This window comes from Hyla sarda, chromosome 10 (genome assembly GCF_029499605.1).
Source record: "Hyla sarda isolate aHylSar1 chromosome 10, aHylSar1.hap1, whole genome shotgun sequence".
NCBI classification, from domain to species: Eukaryota; Metazoa; Chordata; class Amphibia; order Anura; family Hylidae; genus Hyla; species Hyla sarda.
This window is the reverse complement of record NC_079198.1, coordinates 48650947-48672472: the sequence shown is the minus strand read 5'-3', so window position 1 is coordinate 48672472 and position 21526 is coordinate 48650947. Positions and strand designations below refer to the sequence as shown.

Sequence of the window (21526 nt, the reverse complement as noted above, 5' to 3'; positions counted from 1 at the left end):
TTTTCTTGGGTTCAAGCAGGTCACTAGAGCTGAACAAGCTTTTCAAAAGTTCAGTTTGACATGCTTGCAGAACTTATCCAAAAAGCTTGGTTTGTGGTCAACAACTTCTACAAAAACTGGCAATGCAAAAACCCTTAAAACATTTGTCTAACACTGCCTAAAAGCTCTAAAGCCTAGGGTCACCTAGGAATGTATTTAACCCCTTAAGGACTCAGGGTTTTTCCGTTTTTGCACTTTCGTTTTTTCCTCCTTACCTTTTAAAAATCATAACCCTTTCAATTTTCCACCTAAAAATCCATATTATGGCTTATTTTTTGTGTCGCCAATTCTACTTTGCAGTGACATTAGTCATTTTACCCAAAAATGCACGGCGAAATGTGAAAAAAAATCATTGTGCGACAAAATCGAAAAAAAAACGCCATTTTGTAACTTTTGGGGGCTTCCGTTTCTACGCAGTGCATATTTCGGTAAAAATTACACCTTATCGTTATTCTGTAGGTCCATACGGTTAAAATGATACCCTACTTATATAGGTTTGATTTTGTCGCACTTCTGGAAAAAATCATAACTACATGCAGGAAAATTTATATGTTTAAAAATGTCATTTTCTGACCCCTATAACTTTTTTATTTTTCCATGAACAGGGCGGTATGAGGACTCATTTTTTGCGACGTGATTTGAAGTTTTTATCGGTATGATTTTTGTTTTGATCGGACTTTTTGATCACTTTTTATTCATTTTGTTAATGGTATAAAAAGTGACCAAAATAGCTTTTTTGGACTTTGGAATTTTTTTGCGCGTACGCCATTGACCGTGCGGTTTAATTAATGATATATTTTTATAGTTTGGACATTTACGCACGCGGCGATACCACATATTAACCCTTTTTTTTTACTTTTTTTTTGCAGTGTTATAGGTCCCATAGGGACCTATAACACTGCACACACTGATCTCCTATGCTGATCACTGGCGTGTTAATACGCCTGTGATCAGCATTATCGGCGCTTGACTGCTCCTGCCTGGATCTCAGGCACGGAGCAGTCATTTGTCGATCGGACACCGAGGAGGCAGGTAAGGGCTCTCCCGGTGTCCGGTCAGCTGTTCGGGACGCCGCGATTTCACGGCGGCGGTCCCAAACAGCCCGACTGAGCAGCCGGGTCACTTTCAGTTTCACTTTAGAAGCGGCAGTAAGCTTTGACCGCCGCTTCTAAAGGGTTAATACCGCACATCGCCGGGATCGGCGATGTGTGGTATTAGCCGCGGGTCCCGGCCGTTGATGAGCGCCGGGACCGACGCGATATGATGCAGGATCGCGGCGCGATCCCGCTTCATATCGCGGGAGCCGGCGCAGGACGTAAATATACGTCCTGCGTCGTTAAGGGGTTAAAGAGTATCTGTCACCAAATAAAACTTTTAATATAGTGTTACTTGTGTATTTAGCATTCACTTGCTTTTAAAATTATCAACCTAAATGGTGGAGATTTATCAAACCTGTCCAGAGGAAAAGTTGCTGAGTTGTCCATAGCAACCAATCAGATCACTTCTTTCATTCTGCAGAGGCCTTTTCAAAAATGAAAGCGATCTGATTGGTTGCTATGGCCAACTCAGCAACTTTTCCTCTGAGTTTGGACAGGTTTTTTGATAAATCTCCCCCAAATATGTTTAAAATGTAATAGAAAGAATGACCACTAGGTGCCACAATGAATACAGTGGGCTTCATTTACTATTGGTAATCCATTTTTTTCCCCGGGGTTTTCTGTCGTGTTGCAAGTTGCATCTTCTTGCGCCTCCATTGTCCTACCTACACGACTTTTCAGACTAAAATCCTGAAAAAGGGGCGTGGCTTCTTCCTTTTCCTGAAACCTAGAATATTTACTAATTTTCCTGACCAAAATTACTCGGCTTTTGGCAACAAACTTTCCGCCATGTCAGACCATGTCCGTTTCCTTGATTCTGTGGGGATATATTGTTAAATCACTTCTACATTTTTTAAATACTCTCCCTATTTGTAGATCTGACTGACCAATGTCCAATGTTCATCATTTTTCTGTCATGTTCAGGGCCGACTTTGCCTATGGACAAAGTAGGCGGCCGCCTATAGCGCCCTCTTGAGGTGGGCACTGTTCTGCCTGTTGCCGCAACCGCCCAGCGCCGCCGAGATAACACATGTATAGGGAGCAAAAAGCCGCACCCCCCCCCCATCTAATTATATCCCCTGCCCGCCCAGCATGTTGATATAGGGGCAGGGCCCCCCCCCCCGCAACCCCCGACCGCATCCAGCTTCTCCGCGCGGCCGCGCTCACCATTCAAATTGCCCGCCCGCAGTGACTTCCAACCAGAAACAGCCTGCTGCGGGGCGGCACTGGATGACGAGTGACGCCCCTGACGCTGCGCAGGGGGACGTCACTCGTCATCACTGGAGCGCACGACACTCGTCCTCACCGGAGCTGCTGGGGAAAAGAAGACAAGCTGCCTGCCCTGCCCAGAGGAATCTGACAGGTGAGACGGCAGCTTAGGGGGGTGGGGGGGCTAATGAAATCGTACAGGGAGGGGGTGGCGGGAATCGCACAGGGGGGGAGAGGAGCGGAGGGGGAGGGTTAATGAAATTGCATAGAGGGGAGAGGAGAGGTGGTGGGAGAGGGTTAATGAAATTGCATTGGGGGTAGAGGAGAGGTGGGGGGGAGAGGGTTAATGAAATTGCATAGGGGGAGAGGAGGGGGGGAAGGGTTAATGAAATTGCATAGGGGGAGAGGAGAGGTGGGGGGGGGGTAATGAAATTGCATGGGGGGGTAGAGGAGAGGTGGGGGGGAGAGGAGAGGTGGGGGGGAGAGGAGAGGTGGGGGGGAGAGGGTTAATGAAATTGCATAGGGGAAGAGGAGAGGTGGGGGAGGGTTAATTAAATTGCACAGGGGGAGGGTTAATGAAATTGCATAGGGGGGGAGAGGAGAGGTGGGGGGGTAATGAAATTGCACAGGGGGGGGGAGGAGGGGAGTGGAGGGTTAATGAAATTGCCCAGGGGAGGAGGGGGGGGGGGTTAACGAAATTGCATTGGGGGGAAGAGGAGGGGGGTGGGGGGTTAATTAAATTGCAAGGGGAGGGGGATGGAGGGGTTTATGAAATGGTACAGGGGGAGGAGGGGGTGGGGGGTTAATGAAATGCCACTAAGGGAGGAGGGGGAAAAATGCAGGGTCTAACATGTGTGTCCCACAGATGCTGAAGAAAGGAAGTTTTGGCTGGAAGAAGACATCATGGCGGTCTGAGCCGGGTGGAGTAGAAAAGGAAAGAGGACGACGCTAATCAGAAAAGATTCCCTAAAGAGTCCCTAAATATAATTTTAATCACTTATATGGTATACAGATCTGTATACAGCTGGAATATACCTCTATATTAGTTTTTCCCAACCAGGGTGCCTCCAGATGTTGCAAAACTATAACTCCCAGCATGCCCAGTCAGCCTTTGGCTGTCCGAGCATGCTGGGAGTTGTAGTTTTGCAACAGCTGGAGGCACCCTGGTTGGGAAACACTGATCTAATCCCTCTATGTGTGATATTGTCTGCTGAGAAGGGGGTTTGTTACAGTGTGTAAACCCAGTAGTAAGGAGATTACATGATGAGGAGGTTTGTTACAGTGTGTCACCCCAGTAGTAAGGATAATACATGAGGAGGAGGTTTGTTACAGTGTGTCACCCCAGTAGTAAGGAGATACAATGATGAGGAGGTTTGTTACAGTGTGTCACCCCAGTAATAAGGAGATTACATGATGAGGAGGTTTGTTACAGTGTGTCACCCCAGTAGTAAGGAGATTACATGAGGAGGGGGTTTGTTACAGTGCCACCCCAGTAGTAAGGAGATAACATGATGAGGAGGTTTGTTACAGTGTGTCACCCCAGTAGTAAGGAGATTACATGAAGAGGAGGGTTGTTACAGTGTATCACCCCAGTAGTAAGGAGATTAAATGAGGAGGGGGTTTGTTACAGTGTGTCACCCCAGTAGTAAGGAGATTAAATGAGGAGGGGGTTTGTTACAGTGTGTCACCCCAGTAGTAAGGAGATTACATGAGGAGGAGGTTTGTTACAGTGTGTCACCCCAGTAGTAAGGAGATTACATGCTGAGGAGGTTTGTTACAGTGTGTCACCCTAGTGGTAAGGAGATTGCATGAAGAGGAGGTTTTTTACAGTGTGTCACCCCTGTAGTAAGGTGATTACATGAGGAGGAGGTTTGCTATAGTGTGTCAACCCAGTAGTAAGAAGATTACATGAGGAGGAGGTTTGTTACAGTGTGTCATCCCAGTAGTAAGGAGATTAAATGAGGAGGAGGTTTGTTACAGTATGTCAGCCCAGTAGTAAGGTTGGGCGCATCAAAGGGCGGAGCCAGTGGGAGGGGTCAAGGGGGGCAGCAAAATTAACTTTTGTCTAGGGCGGCAAAAATCCTTGCACCAGCCCTGGTCATGTTACAGTTGCAAATACATAACACACACAATCTGTCTTGCACTATAAAGGCTAACAAAACTTATGATGGACGGTGCGGCACGTTCAGCTGTACTTGACGTTTTATTTTTTGTTCTTGTCCTACACTCATTACTCTACTTCAGCTTGCCTGTCTCAAAACTGGAACAGCTCACGTGATGTTGACATCAGCATGTGCGGTGCAAAAACACGTCATCTACACGCAGCGGGTCATAGAACAGCAAGAGCCGTCCACATATGTGAGTTTATGTTTTGCTAAAGTCCCTCGGTACAAACCTATTTCCAGGATCAAAACCAGGTATTAGCAATATATCATCTTCTGTCCTGCCTCATCCCATACCCCACCCATTTATCATATATTTTCATAACTACTTTTTTTTTTTTCAAATGATGGTCATTGTTTCATAGACATGTAGCCTCCCAAGGAAATCCTGGATGACCACCCTGTATGCCACAGGACCCTAGTGTGACTTCCAACCAACTTTTTTTCATATTGAATAAATGCAGCCATTCCATATGAAATTACCAAATTACCAAATAGCTGTAAACTGTTGCATTGGCAGAATAGCCAGGAATTTGAGAGATCCCCACAACAGCTTCCTTAATGGTGCCCATCAGTGCATTGGCAGATGTCCTTCATTTCCACTTTGGACCAGCCTGCTGCATTAATCCATGACATGCGGTTTATGTTTAAAGAACCACTGTGGGGCTGACATAATTAAAATTAGGTACATGAAGGTCCTAATGCTAAGTTAGCAAAGGCATCAGTAATAACAATTATATGAACCTGCAGAATTATGAAAACACAAAAAGAAGAAAAATTTATTCAAGAACACTGAGAATGTGTAAAGATCACTTGTGAAACATTCTGCATGTTTAATCAGACTCCAAACAAGGTCCAAAAAAATTGGAAAAAAATGAGTAAAGGAAAATTGACAGCCAGTTCACCCACACTTAAAGGGTACCTCTCATCAAAAAAACGTTTGATATATTATAGATTAATGTATGCAGAATAACTTTACAACTGCATGTTATAAAAAATATGCTTCTTTCTATTTAATTTTGAAGAAATGACCACTAGGGGTCTCCCTACCAGTCCTGGCAGCAAGCATTTCAGACTCAGAGGAGAACACTCAGAGCTGCCAGCCTGCTTTGTTCACAGCCTGTTTGGCTGTGAACAAAGCAGGCTGGCAGCTCTGAGTGTTTAGGACTCCAGCATGAGTCAGAAATGCTTGCTGACAGGACTGATCGGGAAAAATACAATAGAAAGAAGCATATTTTTCATTAACATGCTATTGGAAAGTTATTCAACATTCATTAATCTAAAATATATCAAAAGTTTATTTGATGAGAGGTACCCTTTAACCAATTTCACTGGGTTATAGTGTGGGTGACCGGGAGTCCATCCAGGGTTAAATGAAATGTATTTGTCCAATGTGCGCCGAGTTAGGCCCCTGTAAAGTTCTGCTGTTTGATCCAAGGATTGCACTTTCAAGATGGGTCTCCCCGCCAGCCATCTGGCCTGTTCTACCGAAGTGTAAGTCCTAAGCCAGCCCCCCTATTTAGCATCTTTCTTATCTTCAACTCCACGTCCTAATGATGTGGAGTCACATGTCCTGTGAGCGCAGTGCTATGTCTGCATAGCGTATGTGCCTAAAAATTTTACACAGCTCTGACGTCCTCATGATGTGACAGCTCTATGTACGCCAAGCTGGCAAGTCATGATGACATGGGAGCTGTGTAAAATGTTTAGGCGGATGCACTCAGCAAACCAAGACCTGCGCTCAACAAACATGTGACTCCACGTCACTAGGACTTGGATTTGAAGGTAAGGAAGATGCTAAGTACAGGGTGGGCTTAGGACGTTCAATCAGGAAGCCAGACGCAGAAAACCCGCCTTGAAAGTGCAATCCTGGAACAAAAGAGCAGAACTTTACTGGAGCATAACTCTGCGGCCATTGGAAACAAAAATGTAAGAGACCCCTGTATGGACTCCTGGTCAACAACACTATAACCCAGTGAATTAGGTTTAGTGTGTGTGGCTGACAGTTTGTGTGGCTGACAGTTTTCCTTTAATCAATGGGTCGGGAGTGAAAGTCGGGTATGAAAATGAAGCCAAAACATACAATCACTGTTTAAGTGGTATTTTAGCAATAAGTGTGTTACGAAAATGCAAATGTGGTGACTCACCACTATGTAGTAAAAGTGGAAATAATTTAAACTTTACTTTGCATCCCAGCAAGCACATCATACTGGCCAATCCCACTGATTTGTTCTCTCATGAACGTGTCAGCCATTATTTCCTCAGTTTGACTGAGATGCAGTTTACCGGCAGGTCCCCCACCGTTCTTTTTTTTTTTTTAGACTGCTTTTTTAGACTGCTGTATCTTCATCATCTTCTCTTTCACTTGTCTGCAACAGTTGTACCACTTCTTTTTAACATCTTCTGCACCTCAAGGGCATTTATCTTTTCACATATTTCTCCCCATACTTTTTTCTTATTGGCTTTTGGCAGTTTCTCACTTAACCTTCCAAAAATCAGTTCGTATTTTGCTCTAACCTTTGAAAAAAAAAAAAAAAAAAAAAAACATAATCCAGAATTCTAGGAAGATTGATCAATTAGAAATAATAAAATTGAAGGTATGCAGATGTCGGATTAGGGAAATAGGTAGGATGCCACAAAATAATAAAGGGAACAGTTAGGGTGGTATGCAGATGTAATAAAAATGAGCCAGGTGAATAGACATTTAATGAATCATTAGCTATGTAGGAAACCTTCATCACTTCTGTGTTTTACTTTTTATTTTGTGTCAGTGTAGTGTAGTGTTTTTAGGGTACATTCACACAGGCGGAGGTTCACAGTGAATTTTCCGCTAGGAGTTTAAGCTGTGGAAAATTTTCCGGCAAACAGCTCTACCCTGTACATTCAAATGGGGGGGGGACCCCAAACCTTCATCTGTTGCAAAACTACAGCTTCCAGAATGCACTGACAGACCGTACATGCTGGGAGTTGTAGTTTTGCAACAGCTGTAGGCACACTGGTGGGGAATCGCTGAGTTAGGAAACAGACTCTAGCTCAGTGATTCCAACCCGTGTGCCTCCAGCTGTTGCAAAACTACAACTCCCAGCATGTACGGTCTATCAGTGCATTCTGGGAGTTGTAGTTTTGCAACAGCTGGAGGCACACAGGTTGGAATCACTGAGTTAGGAAACAGACTCTAGCTCAGTGTTTCCCAACCAGTGTGCCTAGGAGTGCGACCAGAAAGTGCCGCACTTTCCGGTCGCACTCCTGATGTCTCCGCCGCCACCCGATGGTCTCTTCAGCCGATGCCGATGCCGCTTCGGTAAGTCCGGTCTCCCCCCCCCCCTTCTCTTGTTTCTCCCCCTGCTCTGCCCAGACTTCAATCGGTGGGCAGAGCTGAGGAAATTAACTTTAACCCTCCCACCCCCAACTGCCATTGGGGGTCAGCCTGATCGACCAATGGCAGGGGATAATAAGTCCTATCCTTTAGCATGGTTGGAGCTGTCTGTGACTAACAAACAAAAAAGAAAAATAGCCAGCACAACTACCTAATACACGGGTGCACGCTGCTATGACAAATACATAGTATACAAAAAAAAGAAGGTTGCAGCAGCACACTTGGTCAAAAAAAGGAGGCTTTTAGCGCACTTTTTGATCAAAACGTGTCCCCCCCCCCATCCACCACGCGGAGGTGGCCTCATTTAGGATGGGACCCTAACACACATTCTGAGCCTAACACTCACCTCAGCTGGGCATTTTTTTGTATACTATGTATTTGCCACAGCAGCGTGCACCCGTGTATTAGGTAGTTGTGCTGGCTATTTTTCTTTGTTTGTTTGTGCAACTTAGGGGGAATGGCACCCTCTGTAGCCGTGCACCCCTACCCTTTTTCACAGGAGGTATTTTAATTCAAATTGATAATGGATCCAGCATGTCACCCAGTCAGAGGCTATATGCCCAGCAGAGGTGAGTGTTGTGAGTGTTAGGCTCAGAATGTGTGTTAGGGTCCCATCCGAAATGAGGCCACCTCCGCGTGGTGGATGGAGGGGTACACGTTTTGATCAAAAAGTACTACAATCACTTATTTCCGGGCGATGGGGTCGGATTGACCGGAGATTTGCGGCGATCGCCAACATGGGGGGGGGGGGATAGATATCAGCAGTCATCCTGGTCCGATCACCGTCCTTAAGTGACGGAATGCGAGGGTGTATCCATACATCCTCCGTCCCCAACAAGTGAAAGTAAATTTTCTTATGAACTCATTAAAGGGGTACTCTGGTGGAAATTCTTTTTTTTTTTTTTTTTTTTTTTAATCAACTGGTACAAAAAAAGTTAAAGAGATTTGTGAATTACTTCTATTTAAAAATCTTAATCCTTCCAGTACTTATCAGCTTCTGTATGCTCCAGAGGAAGTTATTTTCTTTTTTGAATTTCTTATCTGTCTGACCACAGTTCTCTCTACTGACACCTCTGTCCATTTCAGGAACTGTCCAGAGCAGGAGAGGTTTGCTATGGGGATTTGTTCCTGTCATGGACAGAAGTGTCAGCACTGTGGTCAGACAGAAAAAAAAATCAAAAAGAAAAGAACTTCCTCTGGAGCATACAGCAGATATGTACTGGAAGGATTAAGATTTTTAAATAGAAGTAATTTACAAATCTGTTTAACTTTCTGGCACCATTTCATAAAAAAAAAAAAAAAATAGTTCCACTAGGGTATCCCTGTAAGATCTACATAAACTTCAAATAAATCCATGTTTACAGATGGGCAAAATGACAATCCTTTTTCAACACTCCAAATTCCTCCCAAGTGACTACATGATCAGAAAAATTAAACACTCCGCCTTCTTTTAAAATATCATCTTCTGGGACTTCCATCTTCTCTATTCTTTCTCTTCTGTTTTTCTTTTGCACTAGTTTACCTCCTTGTTTCCTCCTTCTCTTTCTTCCTCCAGCTATGTGTCTTTCTGGTACTTATTAGTGACGAGCGGCACTGCCCATATTCGAATTTGCGATATTTCGCGAATATATTGACGAATATTCGTCCTATATTTTCGAATTTTGCATATTCGTTATATTCGCATATGCACGTATTCGAGGAAGAAAACAGTGAGAGGGTGGGCAATTTTACTATTGGCTGCTAGGGATGTTGTTGATAACCTCTGGCAAGTGTATTTGCATCATTCTAATTGGCCCACAAGTGAAAAGAAGGAATATGTGAATATTAACATATGCGAATATGCGCATATGCGGAAAAAAGTGAATATTTGTAATTTCGAATATATAGCGATAAAAATTTTAAATGTGAATATTCGCGCCCAACGCTAGTCCTTATTCTGCCCACTAGTGGAAAAAATCTGTTACTTTTTTAGACTGTTTAAAACAATGTGTATTTCTCTGTTTTTTTCTCCATAATAGTCAATGAAGGGTTGTTGGCCTGTATCTCCTGCTTTTTTCCAACTGGAGACTTCACTTGAGGTCAGGGGCGTAGCTAGAAACTAGACATGTGCACAACCAAAAATTTCGTTTTTTTTTTCGGATTAAAAATTAACGGTTCTGTTAAACCTTCAGGATACAGTAATTCGTTTTATTCTGTTTTCGGATGCATTCGTATATTATTTTCGGTTCTATTCGGAAACGGTTCTGCTTTCGGATGAATTTGTTATTTTGGATCTATTCGTTATACCTGTCGTTAGTTTTATTTGTTTTCGGCCAATTTCGTTTTTCGTTTTTATGGTTATTGGAGATGGAGATTCCTTTAATAACATTTTGTAGGGTACCATTAAAAAACTAAAATAAAAAAGATCCAATTTTTTCTTTCACTACTGAATCTAATGAAATGTATGGTATCTTTTTTATAACAAATTTTTAAACAGAAATCTATTTATGTGGGCGGGCAGGGCACTAAAAATGTAGCCGACAATAATAAACTAATGTAGTGTGTGTGTGTTTTTCACTTTTTTCTTTATTTTTTACTTTTTTTTTAGGTAGTACTACTACTCCCTGCATGGAACACACTGTTCCATGATGGGAGTAGTAGTACCTGTACTAATTGACAGATCGCCAGGTTCATTGCGATCCTCCTGTATAATGTATGGATGCGGCCGGCTGCTCTTCTATGGTCCCCTTCACTGCAGTATATATACACCTATTCATATTTCCTGCAGAGAGCTGTGATTGGCCAGATGGTTTCAGTCAATCACAACTCTCTGTGGGATATATGAATATGTGTATATATACGTCAGTGAAGGGGACCATAGAAGAGCGTCGGCCGCACCTATACATTAGACAGGAGAATCACAATGGGTGTCAGGGGGACATCCACTGTGATCTTTCCTTAACTGCAGGTACTACTACTCCCAACATGGAGCACACTCTGCTCCATGCTGGGAGCTCTAGTACCTGCATTAATAGACAGATTGCAACAGGTGTCAGAAGTTACACTCGCTGCAATCTGTCTATTAATGCAGGTACTACAGCTCCCAGCATGGAGAAGAGTGTGCTCCATGTTGGGAGTAGTAGTACCTGCAGGTAAGAACAGATCACAGCGGTCATCGTCCTGTCTAATGCAGAGATGGAGCGCCTTTCTCCTGCACTCGCATCTCTTTACTATACTCCGGCCGGCCACTCACTCATTCATATTTTCCTCAGAGCTGTGATTGGCTGCTACCATCCGGACAATCCCCACTCTGGGCGGAAAATATGAATGAATGATGTTCTATTCACATCACTGGCCGGAGTATAGTGCAGAGATGCGAGCGCTGTATAGAGCCGCTCCACTGGGAGTAGTAGTACTTCCTAATAAATTTTAAAAATAGAGAAAAAAAGTGAAACACACACACACTTTATTAAATGGTCCCTTGATTCTAAATAAAAACAAATTTTGTTTATCCTCCAGGCTCCTCTGTTCCACCTCCCCAGACCCCTAAGTCCTCTCCCGGCACCTCTGCCCCCCAGACCCCTAAGTCTTCTCCTGGCACCTCTGCCCCCCCCCCCCCCGACCCCTAAGTCTTCTCCAGGTTCCTCTGCCCCCCTCCACAGACCCCTAAGTCCTCTCCAGGCTCCTCTGCCCCCCTCCTCAGACCCCTAAGTCCTCCCCAGGCTCCTCTGCCCCCCCCTCTCCAGACCCCTAAGTCCTCTCCAGGCCCTTTTGCCCCCTTCCCAGACCCCATAGTCCTACTCCAGAAGGCAGTCAGAACATGATAGGAGTTGTAGTTGTGCAATAGATTGGAGAACACCAATCTAAACCAATATTCCACAACCCATCAGTGGTATATTTTAGGTTTGTGCTGCACTAAGTCGAGACATACCACATAGTCTCCTGGCCCCCATCCCTCCGCATTGATGTACAGTGTATGTATGTATTTATGATAGATGTGAATATGATTGGTGTATGTATGGTGTGTGTATATGTATGTATGATAGATGTATGTGCAATAGATGTGTGATCTGTCATACGTACACACATCTATCAAACACATTTATCATACATACCCACATCTATCATGCATATATACATCATACATGGCTAAAAAAAAAAGTTTACAAAATAAATTAACCCCTTCCTAATTAAAGTTTGAATCCCCTATTTTTCCATTTTAAAAATTTTTTTATTAAAAATAATCATATCGCATGGGTAAATGTCAGAACTATTGAAACATAAGGGTAACTAAACCGCACGTAAAAAATACCGAAATTGTGCATTTTTGGTCACTTCATAAACCATAAAAAAATTTATAAAAAGCAACCAAAAAGTCCCATCAAAACAAAGTATCAATGGTACCAATGAAAACTACGGACCACAGTGCAAAAAATTTGCTCTTATATAGTCCCGTTTGCGGAAAAATAAAAAAGTTATAGGGGTCAGAAGATGACAATTTTATACATACTCATTTTGGTGCATGTAGTTATAATTTTTATTAAGTAGTAAAATAAAATAAAACCTACATATATTGGGTATCCTTGTAACCGTATGGACCTACAGAATAAAGATTCGTTAAACAGTTTTAAAAATGGGTTTGGTCCCCAAGGGGTTACAGCACTCTGTCATGTTCTTTCTAGTTCTTGGTTTCTTCAGCTTCATCCTTGGTCTCCTCAGCCCCCCTGCACCCCATACTTGGTCTCCTCCGCCCCCCTCTTGCACCCCATCCTTGGTCTCCTCCTTCCCCTTCCTGCACGCCATCCTTGGTCACCTCACATACTTTCCCCCCTCTCTTCTCTCATGCACAGTCTGTAGACCCCCCCCATCCTTGGTTTCCTCAGCCCCCCTGCACCTCATCCTTGGTCTCCTCAGCCCCCCTGCACCCCATCCTTGGTCTCCTCAGCCTCCCCTGCACCCCATCCTTGGTCTCCTCAGCCCCCCGCACCCCATACTTGGTCTCCTCAGACCCCCTCCTGCACCCCATCCTTGGTCTCCTCAGCCCCCCCCCCTGCACCCCATCCTTGGTCTTCACAGCCCCCCCTGCACCCCATCCTTGGTCGCCTCAGCCCCCCTACACCCCATCCTTGGTCACCTCAGCCCCCCTGCACCCCATCCTTGGTCTCCTCAACACCCCCCATCCTACATACTTTCCCCCTGTCCTCTCTCATCCACAGTCTGAACCCCCCCGGTCGCACGCTGCACCACACCCCGTCCCTGGCTTCCTTAGCCCCTCGGTTCACTCACTCTCAATACCCCCCCCCCAGGGGCGGACACAGACAGCAGAGGGCCCCTGTGCAAAGAATGTGCCTGGCCCCCCCCCCCCACAGCACTTTGCCCCCTCATGTACCTAGACCCCACCAGAGGGCCTCCACTTACCCCGCATGTGTAGTGTCGCCACTTGCCTTGTCCACCACAGGTGGATGGAACGGCTCCTGAGGTGGGCTCCAGGTGGCCCCTGTCCCTCTCAGTGTGCGGCCCAGTGAGTACTCCCCCGGGTCAGCCTGACCCGTATCTAGCTGGGAGGCAGAGGGCAGTGCTCTCCTTTACATTCGCACCCCTGGACTTAGCACGACACCCCTTGGCATCCCCTGGTTCCTTGGCTTCTTATCCTTAGTGATAGAAGTGACTTACAGGCAGGGCCAGACTGGGACCAAAAATAGGCCCAGGCATTTTAAAATAAACAGCCCATTTTTATGGTGGGGGTCTGACTCATGGGACCCCCACCAATCACCTTGGTTCAAGTGGTTCCCGAGATGTTGGAAAGCTGCAACTCCCATCATGTCTGAAGTGACTACAGCTGATGGGACAGTCAGGAGACTACACAATGATATCAGTGACTACAGCTCTGATGGGACAGTTAGGAAAATACACAATGATATCACTGACCTGAGTGACGTCTTCTCTGTTGTCTTTACTTTTCTTCTTCCTCTGGTCCAGACACCAGGACTTCTTCCATCTTCTCTGCAGAGTCTGACACCTGGACATCATTGGTTCCTTAATTTGTCAGTAAATCCTCATCCTCTGTATGATGACAATAATCATTATAACCTTGCCAAATACTGTACCCCTGAATATAATACTGCCAACCACTGTACCCCCTGAATACTGCCAACCACTGTACTCTATTAATATAATACTGCCAACCACTGTACCCCTGAATATAATACTGCCAACCACTGTGCCCCCGAATATAATATTGCCAAATACTGTACCCCTGAATATAATACTGCCAACCACTGTACTCTATTAATATAATACTGCCAACCACTGTTCCCCTGAATATAATACTGCCAACCACTGTACCCCCGAATATAATACTGCCAAATACTGTACCCCTGAATATAATACTGCCAACCACTGTACTCTATTAATATAATACTGCCAACCACGATACACCACTGAATCACCCCATACACCCCACGCACTCCATCCTCAGTCTCCTCATCACCCCATACACCCCATGCAACCCATCCTCAGTCTCCTCATCTCCCCCATACACCCCACCCAACCCATTCTCAGTCTAATCATCACCCTGCGCACCCCATCCTCAGTCTCATCACCCCATACACCCCACACAACCCATCCTCGGTCTCCTCATCACCCCCATATACCCCATCCTCAGTCTCCTCATCACCCCATACACCCTATGCACCCCCATCCTCAGTCTCATCACACCCATACACTCCACGCACCCCATCTTCAGTCTCATCAACCCATACACCCCACACAACCCATCCTCGGTCTCCTCATCACCCCACACACCCCATCTTCAGTCTCCTCATCACCCCATACACCCCACGCACCCCATCCTCAGTCTCCTCATCACCCCATGCACCCCATCCTCAGTCTCCTCATCACCCCATACACCCCATGCACTCCATCCTCAGTCTCCTCATCACCCCATACACCCCATGCACTCCATCCTCAGTCTCCTCATCACCCCATGCACTCCATCCTCAGTCTCCTCACCCCATGCACTCCATCCTCAGTCTCCTCATCACCCCATGCACTCCATCCTCAGTCTCCTCATCACCCCATGCACTCCATCCTCAGTCTCCTCATCACCCCATGCACTCCATCCTCAGTCTCCTCATCACCTCCATACACCCCATGCACTCCATCCTCAGTCTCCTCATCACCCCATGCACTCCATCCTCAGTCTCCTCATCACCCCATACAACCCATGCACTCCATCCTCAGTCTCCTCATCACCCCATGCACCCCATGCACTCCATCCTCAGTCTCCTCATCACCCCATACACCCCATGCACTCCATCCTCAGTCTCCTCATCACCCCATACACCCCACTCACTCCATCCTCAGTCTCCTCATCACCCTATGCACTTCATCCTCAGTCTCCTCATCACCCCATACAACCCATGCACTCCATCCTCAGTCTCCTCATCACCCCATACACCCCATGCACTCCATCCTCAGTCTCCTCATCACCCCATACACCCCACGAACTCCATCCTCAGTCTCCTCATCACCCTATGCACTCCATCCTCAGTCTCCTCATCACCCCATGCACTCCATCTTCAGTCTCCTCATCACCCCCATGCACTCCATCCTCAGTCTCCTCATCGGCCCATACACCCCATGCACTCCATCCTCATCACCCCATACAACTCATGCACTCCATCCTCAGTCTCCTCATCACCCCCATACACCCCACGCACTCCATCCTCAGTCTCCTCATCACCCCATGCACTCCATCTTCAGTCTCCTCATCACCCCATACACCCCATGCACTCAATCCTCAGTCTCCTCATCACCCCATGCACTCCATCCTCAGTCTCCTCATCACCGCATACACCCCATGCACTCCATCCTCAGTCTCCTCATCACCCCATGCACTCCATCTTCAGTCTCCTCATCACCCTATGCACTCCATCCTCAGTCTCCTCATCACTCCATGCACTCCATACTCAGTCTCCTCATCAGCCCATACACCCCATGCACTCCATCCTCATCACCCCATACAACCCATGCACTCCATCCTCAGTCTCCTCATCACACCCATACATCCCATGCACCCCATCCTCAGTCTCCTCATCACCCCATACACCCCACGCACTCCATCCTCAGTCTCCTCATCACCCCATGCACTCCATCCTCAGTCTCCTCATCACCCCCATACACCCCATGCACTCCATCCTCAGTCTCCTCATCACCCCATACACCCCATGCACTCAATCCTCAGTCTCCTCATCACCCCATGCACTCCATCCTCAGTCTCCTCATCACCGCATACACCCCATGCACTCCATCCTCAGTCTCCTCATCACCCCATACACCCCATGCACTCAATCCTCAGTCTCCTAATCACCCCATACACCCCATGCACTCAATCCTCAGTCTCCTCATCACCCTATGCACTCCATCCTCAGTCTCCTCATCACCCCATGCACTCCATCTTCAGTCTCCTCATCAGCCCATACACCCCATGCACTCCATCCTCATCACCCCATACAACTCATGCACTCCATCCTAAGTCTCCTCATCACCCCATGCACTCCATCTTCAGTCTCCTCATCACCCTATGCACTCCATCCTCAGTCTCCTCATCACCCCATGCACTCCATCTTCAGTCTCCTCATCAGCCCATACACCCCATGCACTCCATCCTCCTCACCCCATACAACTCATGCACTCCATCCTCAGTCTCCTCACCACCCCCATACACCCCACGCACCCCATCCTCAGTCTCCTCATCACCCCCATACACCCCACGCACCCCATCCTCAGTCTCCTCATCACCCCATGCACTCCATCCTCAGTCTCCTCATCACCCCATGCACTCCATCCTCAGTCTCCTCATAACCCCCATACACTGCATGCACTCCATCCTCAGTCTCCTCATCACCCCATGCACTCAATCCTCAGTCTCCTCATCACCCCATGCACTCCATCCTCAGTCTCCTTATCACCCCATGCACTCCATCCTCAGTCTCCTCATCACCCCATACAACCCATGCACTCCATCCTCAGTCTCCTCATCACCCCATACACCCCACGCACTCCATCCTCAGTATCCTCATCACCCCATATACCTTAAGGACCTCATCATTATTACACAGCTGACACCCCCCCTGTCCTTCTCATCAACATTAAACCCCCCAATCACTACACCCCTGACCCCCCTTCTGGTCCTCCTTATCAACACTACGCTCTCCCAGACACCCAATCATTCTTACCCCTCCTGTCCTCTTCATCATCATTACAATCCCCTCCCCAACCCCCCACCGCCCTGCACCTGACCGTCGCTCTCCTCACCTTATCTGCTCAGCGATGCGGCCGTGTGAGGCGGGAGGGTTTGCTGCTCCTTTCGCTTCTGCCGGGGTCAGAGGCCATGACACGTGATGTCAGGGGCTTGGAACAGACGTGCGTGCCTGCGCGGGGCACGTCTGTTCCCATCAGCCCCTGGCCTGTCCGTCTCGACCGGCCGGTTTAAAGGCAAATGACTGCTGTCAGCGCAGGTCCGGGACCTGTTGCTGCAGCATTTAGTATGAAGTACTGGCAGGGGGCCCTGCAGGGGCCCAAACTGTGAGGCCCAGGCTGTGACCTGGGCTACTAGGGGGGCCCCCTAACACGCTGGGCCCCTGTGCAGCTGAACCGGCTGAACAAGTGATATGTCCGCCCCTGCCCCCCCCTCCCCAGTTCACTCACCTGGAGATCGGTGGCTTGGTTTGGTGGACCCTGCACCCCATCCTTGGTCTCCTCAGTCCCCCCCCCCCCCCCCGCACCCCATCCTTGGTCTCCTCAGCCCCTTCCATGCACCCCATCCTTGGTCACCTCACATACTTTCCCCCCTCTCCTCTCTCATGCACAGTCTGTAGACCCCCCCATCCTTGGTTTCCTCAGCCCCCCTGCACCTCATCCTTGGTCTCCTCAGCCCCCCCCCCTGTACCCCATCCTTGGACTCCTCAGCTCCCCCTGCACCCCATCCTTGGTCTCTTCAGACCCACGCACCCCATACTTGGTCTCCTCAGCCCCCTCCCTGCACCCCATCCATGGTCACCTCACATACTTTCCCCCTCTCCTCTCTTGCACAGTCTGTAGACCCTCCCATCCTTGGTTTCCTCAGCCTCCCTGCACCCCATCCTTGATCTCCTCAGCCCCCCCTGCACCCCATCCTTGGTCTCCTCAGCCTCCCCTGCACCCCATCCTTGGTCTCCTCAGCCCCCTCCCTGCACCCCATCCTTGGTCACCTCACATACTTTCTCCCTCTCCTCTCTCATGCACAGTCTGAAGACCCCCCCCATCCCTGGTTTCCTCAGCCCCCCTGCACCCCATCCTTGGTCTCCTCAGCCCCCCCTGCACCCCATCATTGGTCTTCTCAGCCCCCCTGCCCCCATCCTTTGTGTCCTCAGCCCCCCCTGCACCCCATCCTTGGTCTCCTCAACAACCCCGCATCCTACATACATTCCCCCTTTCCTCTCTCATCCACAGTCTGAACCCCCCCCGCCCCCCATCGCGCACTGCTCCACACCCCATCCCTAGCTTCCTTAGCCGGTTAACTCACTCTCAATACCACCACCCCCCAGTTCACTCACCTGGAGATCGGTGGCTTGGTTTGGGGTGGTGGACCATGTGCTGCTCCTGCCACTGCTGCACAGGGGACCTCTGCCAGGGAGAGCTGGGAGAGAGCACACAAGGACAGGGTCAGGTAACTGTTGGAGCAGACGTGCGTCCCTACGTGGGCACATCAACTCCCATATGCCCCTGGCCTGTTCCACTCTTCTCAGAGTTTTAAAGGGCCCGCACCCATCCTAAAGGTAATTTTTAAATACAAATGTGCTGGCAACGTCGAGTCAGACTCTCGGGCAGCCGCTGCAGCAGATAGTGTAGTGTAGTGGCTAGGGGCCCGGTCGCGATTGCGACCCTTGCGACCTCTATAGTTACGCCACTGCTTGAGTTATATTCCTCTCCTCCATATATTTCTTCAGGCATGGCTCCGAAAGAGCTTGTGGTAATCCTAAAAAAAAAAAAAAAAAACAGGGGACTGAAGGGGAGGGGAAGAGGAAGGAGGGGAGGATCAGGAATATAGCTAACTACATTATCTAGAATCAGTCATAATTTTCTGCACTATTTCTTCTTCTTGAACCATTTTCTTCATTTCTTCTTCTTGTTCGCCTATTCCCTGTCTAGGTCATTGCGACAAGTCTTTAGCCTTCCTTAAATAACTCAAGTGTGCAAAATTGCTGTTGTGAAGAGTCCTCGAATAATTAAAAATTCCTATTTTATGAATTATTATTCATAATTGGTAGGGATTCTAAATGGGGGGCTTTATTATAAAAAAAAAAAACAATTCTTCCTATCAAATTGAGAATTTTCCTATCCTAAGTGACGGAAAATTTGGATTTTATTAATTTTATTATTGTATTATGCTATTTAACTTCTTTACTGAAACTCAGCAGCCATTAAGTAATGTAAGTATTAACAGAAAAATACTTTTTTTAAATAACAATAAAGAGTATATGAACATGCAACCTAGGGTGCAACCTAGTATGGAGTCCCGTGATATTGGCCAAGCAGAGTGCAACACAGATGATAAAGGTGACCAACACCCAGTAATCTCCCTTCTTCTTTGCGGAAAGTTGGAGAAGGTTATGGAAAATTGATCATGAAGATAAGGCAGGGAGACTGGAAGCAGTAGGAATAGAGATCCCATGAGATGTCGATGGGGATGATGTTCAACGGTGAGTAGATCCTATTGTGGAGCTGTTGAATAATCAGAGACAGAAAAGACATGTTATAGGGATGGGCTTAGGGAGGGATAATACTCGCATCTTGTCTTTAATAAAAATCCAAATTTTCCGTCACTTAGGAAAGGAAAATTCTCAATTTTATGGCAAGACAAGACGCTTCGTATTATGCTAGTTCAAAGCTTAATCGAAATTAAACATACAAGTCTACGAGGTGTAATAAATAAATATAAAATCTTATTACAATAATAACATAGAGACATGAGATTCACGTCTGAAATAAAAGGTTTTGAAGGTAGAGTCAGAGGACCAATTAGCCGCTTTTAATAGATCTGAAAGAGAAGCACCAGATTGGAAAAGTTTGGTGGATACTGCACTTCTGGTGGAATGAGCTGTAAATTTGGAAATATCAATACCGGCAAGATGCATGGTTTGTTTAACCCATCTAGCAAGAGTGGGGAAAGAGACTGGAGAATGAGGTTTACAAAAAGAGATTAATAGTTGGGACGAAGATGAGGAACGAAGAGATTCAGTTCTGGATTCATAGGAACGAAGACAACGAACAACACAGAGTTTCTCATTATCCGGAAAGGAAGGATAAAAACGGAGTGGAGGTTCGTTTTAGTACGTCGAGATATAGAGAAAATGACACCTTGAGGTGTAAATTGTCTGCGAGAGATATCTAAAGATCTTACATCAGATATCCTTTTGACGGAGATAAGGCACAAAAGGGTAGTAAGTTTAAAGGATAGGAATTTTAATGATAAAACATCATTATCATCCCAGGAAATAAACAAATCCAGTACCGTGTTTACATTCCAAGTAGATGTATATTTAGGAAGGGGCGGTCTACGAAAACGGATGCCTTTTAGTAGTTGGCAAATTAAAGGATGTTTACCTACAGGAACGGAATCTATAGGAGGGTGTTTAGATGAAATCGCTGAACGATATAGATTAATCGTTCTGTAGGCTTTACCAGCATCAAAAGATTCTGATAAGAAATTCAAGATATGGGGTATAGAAGCTCGTAAGGGATCCAAATGTCGTTGATCGCACCAATGAGACCAAAGTCTCCAGGCTGATCCGTAAGCCGATTTGGCACCCGGGGCCCATGCATCTGATAGGATGTCCTGAGTCGACTTTGAAAGCTGGAAGTCAAGTCTTGGCGTCCCGAAATGATCCAAGCCACCCGAGGTAGATGATCCGACAAAATCAGAGGGTGACAGTTCCCTTGAGGATCTAGGAGAAGATCGTGAGTGGAAGGAAGAAGACGGGGAAGATCTATGATTAGGTGTAAGATTTGTGGAAACCACGATTGGGTTGGCCAGAGTGGAGTTATCAGAACCAGAGTGGCTTTCTGAATCGAGGTTTGAAAAATAACTCGGTGTATTAGATTGAACGGAGGAAAAGCATATAGGGTCTTCTGAGGCCAGAATTGTAGGAAGGCGTCCACACCCAGAGCTTCTGGGTCTGGACGCCAACTGTAAAACAGAGGTAATTGGGTATTCAGGCAGGAAGCAAAAAGATCTATATGAAGGGGACCCCATAAAGAATTGATTGATTGAAAGATAGGATGAAGAAGTTTCCAATCGCTGGAGTCCGTGAGGTAACGTGAATACCAATCCGCTACTGTATTGGAAATTCCTGGTAAGTATTCTGCTTTCTGATTGATATCTTTGTCCAAACAGAAATGCCAAAAATCTTTTACAAAGTCTGCAAGAGCTTTGGAATTCGTACCTCCCAGGTGATTGATGTATTGGACAGCAGAAATGTTGTCCATACGAAGGAGGACACAACAGTGGGAGAAATCTTTTGCAAAACTTTTTAAAGCAAAAAATCCCGCTAGTAGTTCCAGACAATTTATGTGTAATTGAGATTCCGTCTGGGACCATTTCCCTCCAGTGGAAAGAGAAC

The 21526-nt window shown here is 46.7% G+C and overlaps 1 protein-coding gene across 4 annotated transcripts in view; it reads left to right on the top strand.

Moving 5' to 3' along the window:
* Positions 1-21526, top strand: part of LOC130293838 (izumo sperm-egg fusion protein 2-like) — a 127358-nt gene that overhangs the window by 57802 nt on the left and 48030 nt on the right. The gene's annotated exons all lie outside the window — the stretch shown is intronic.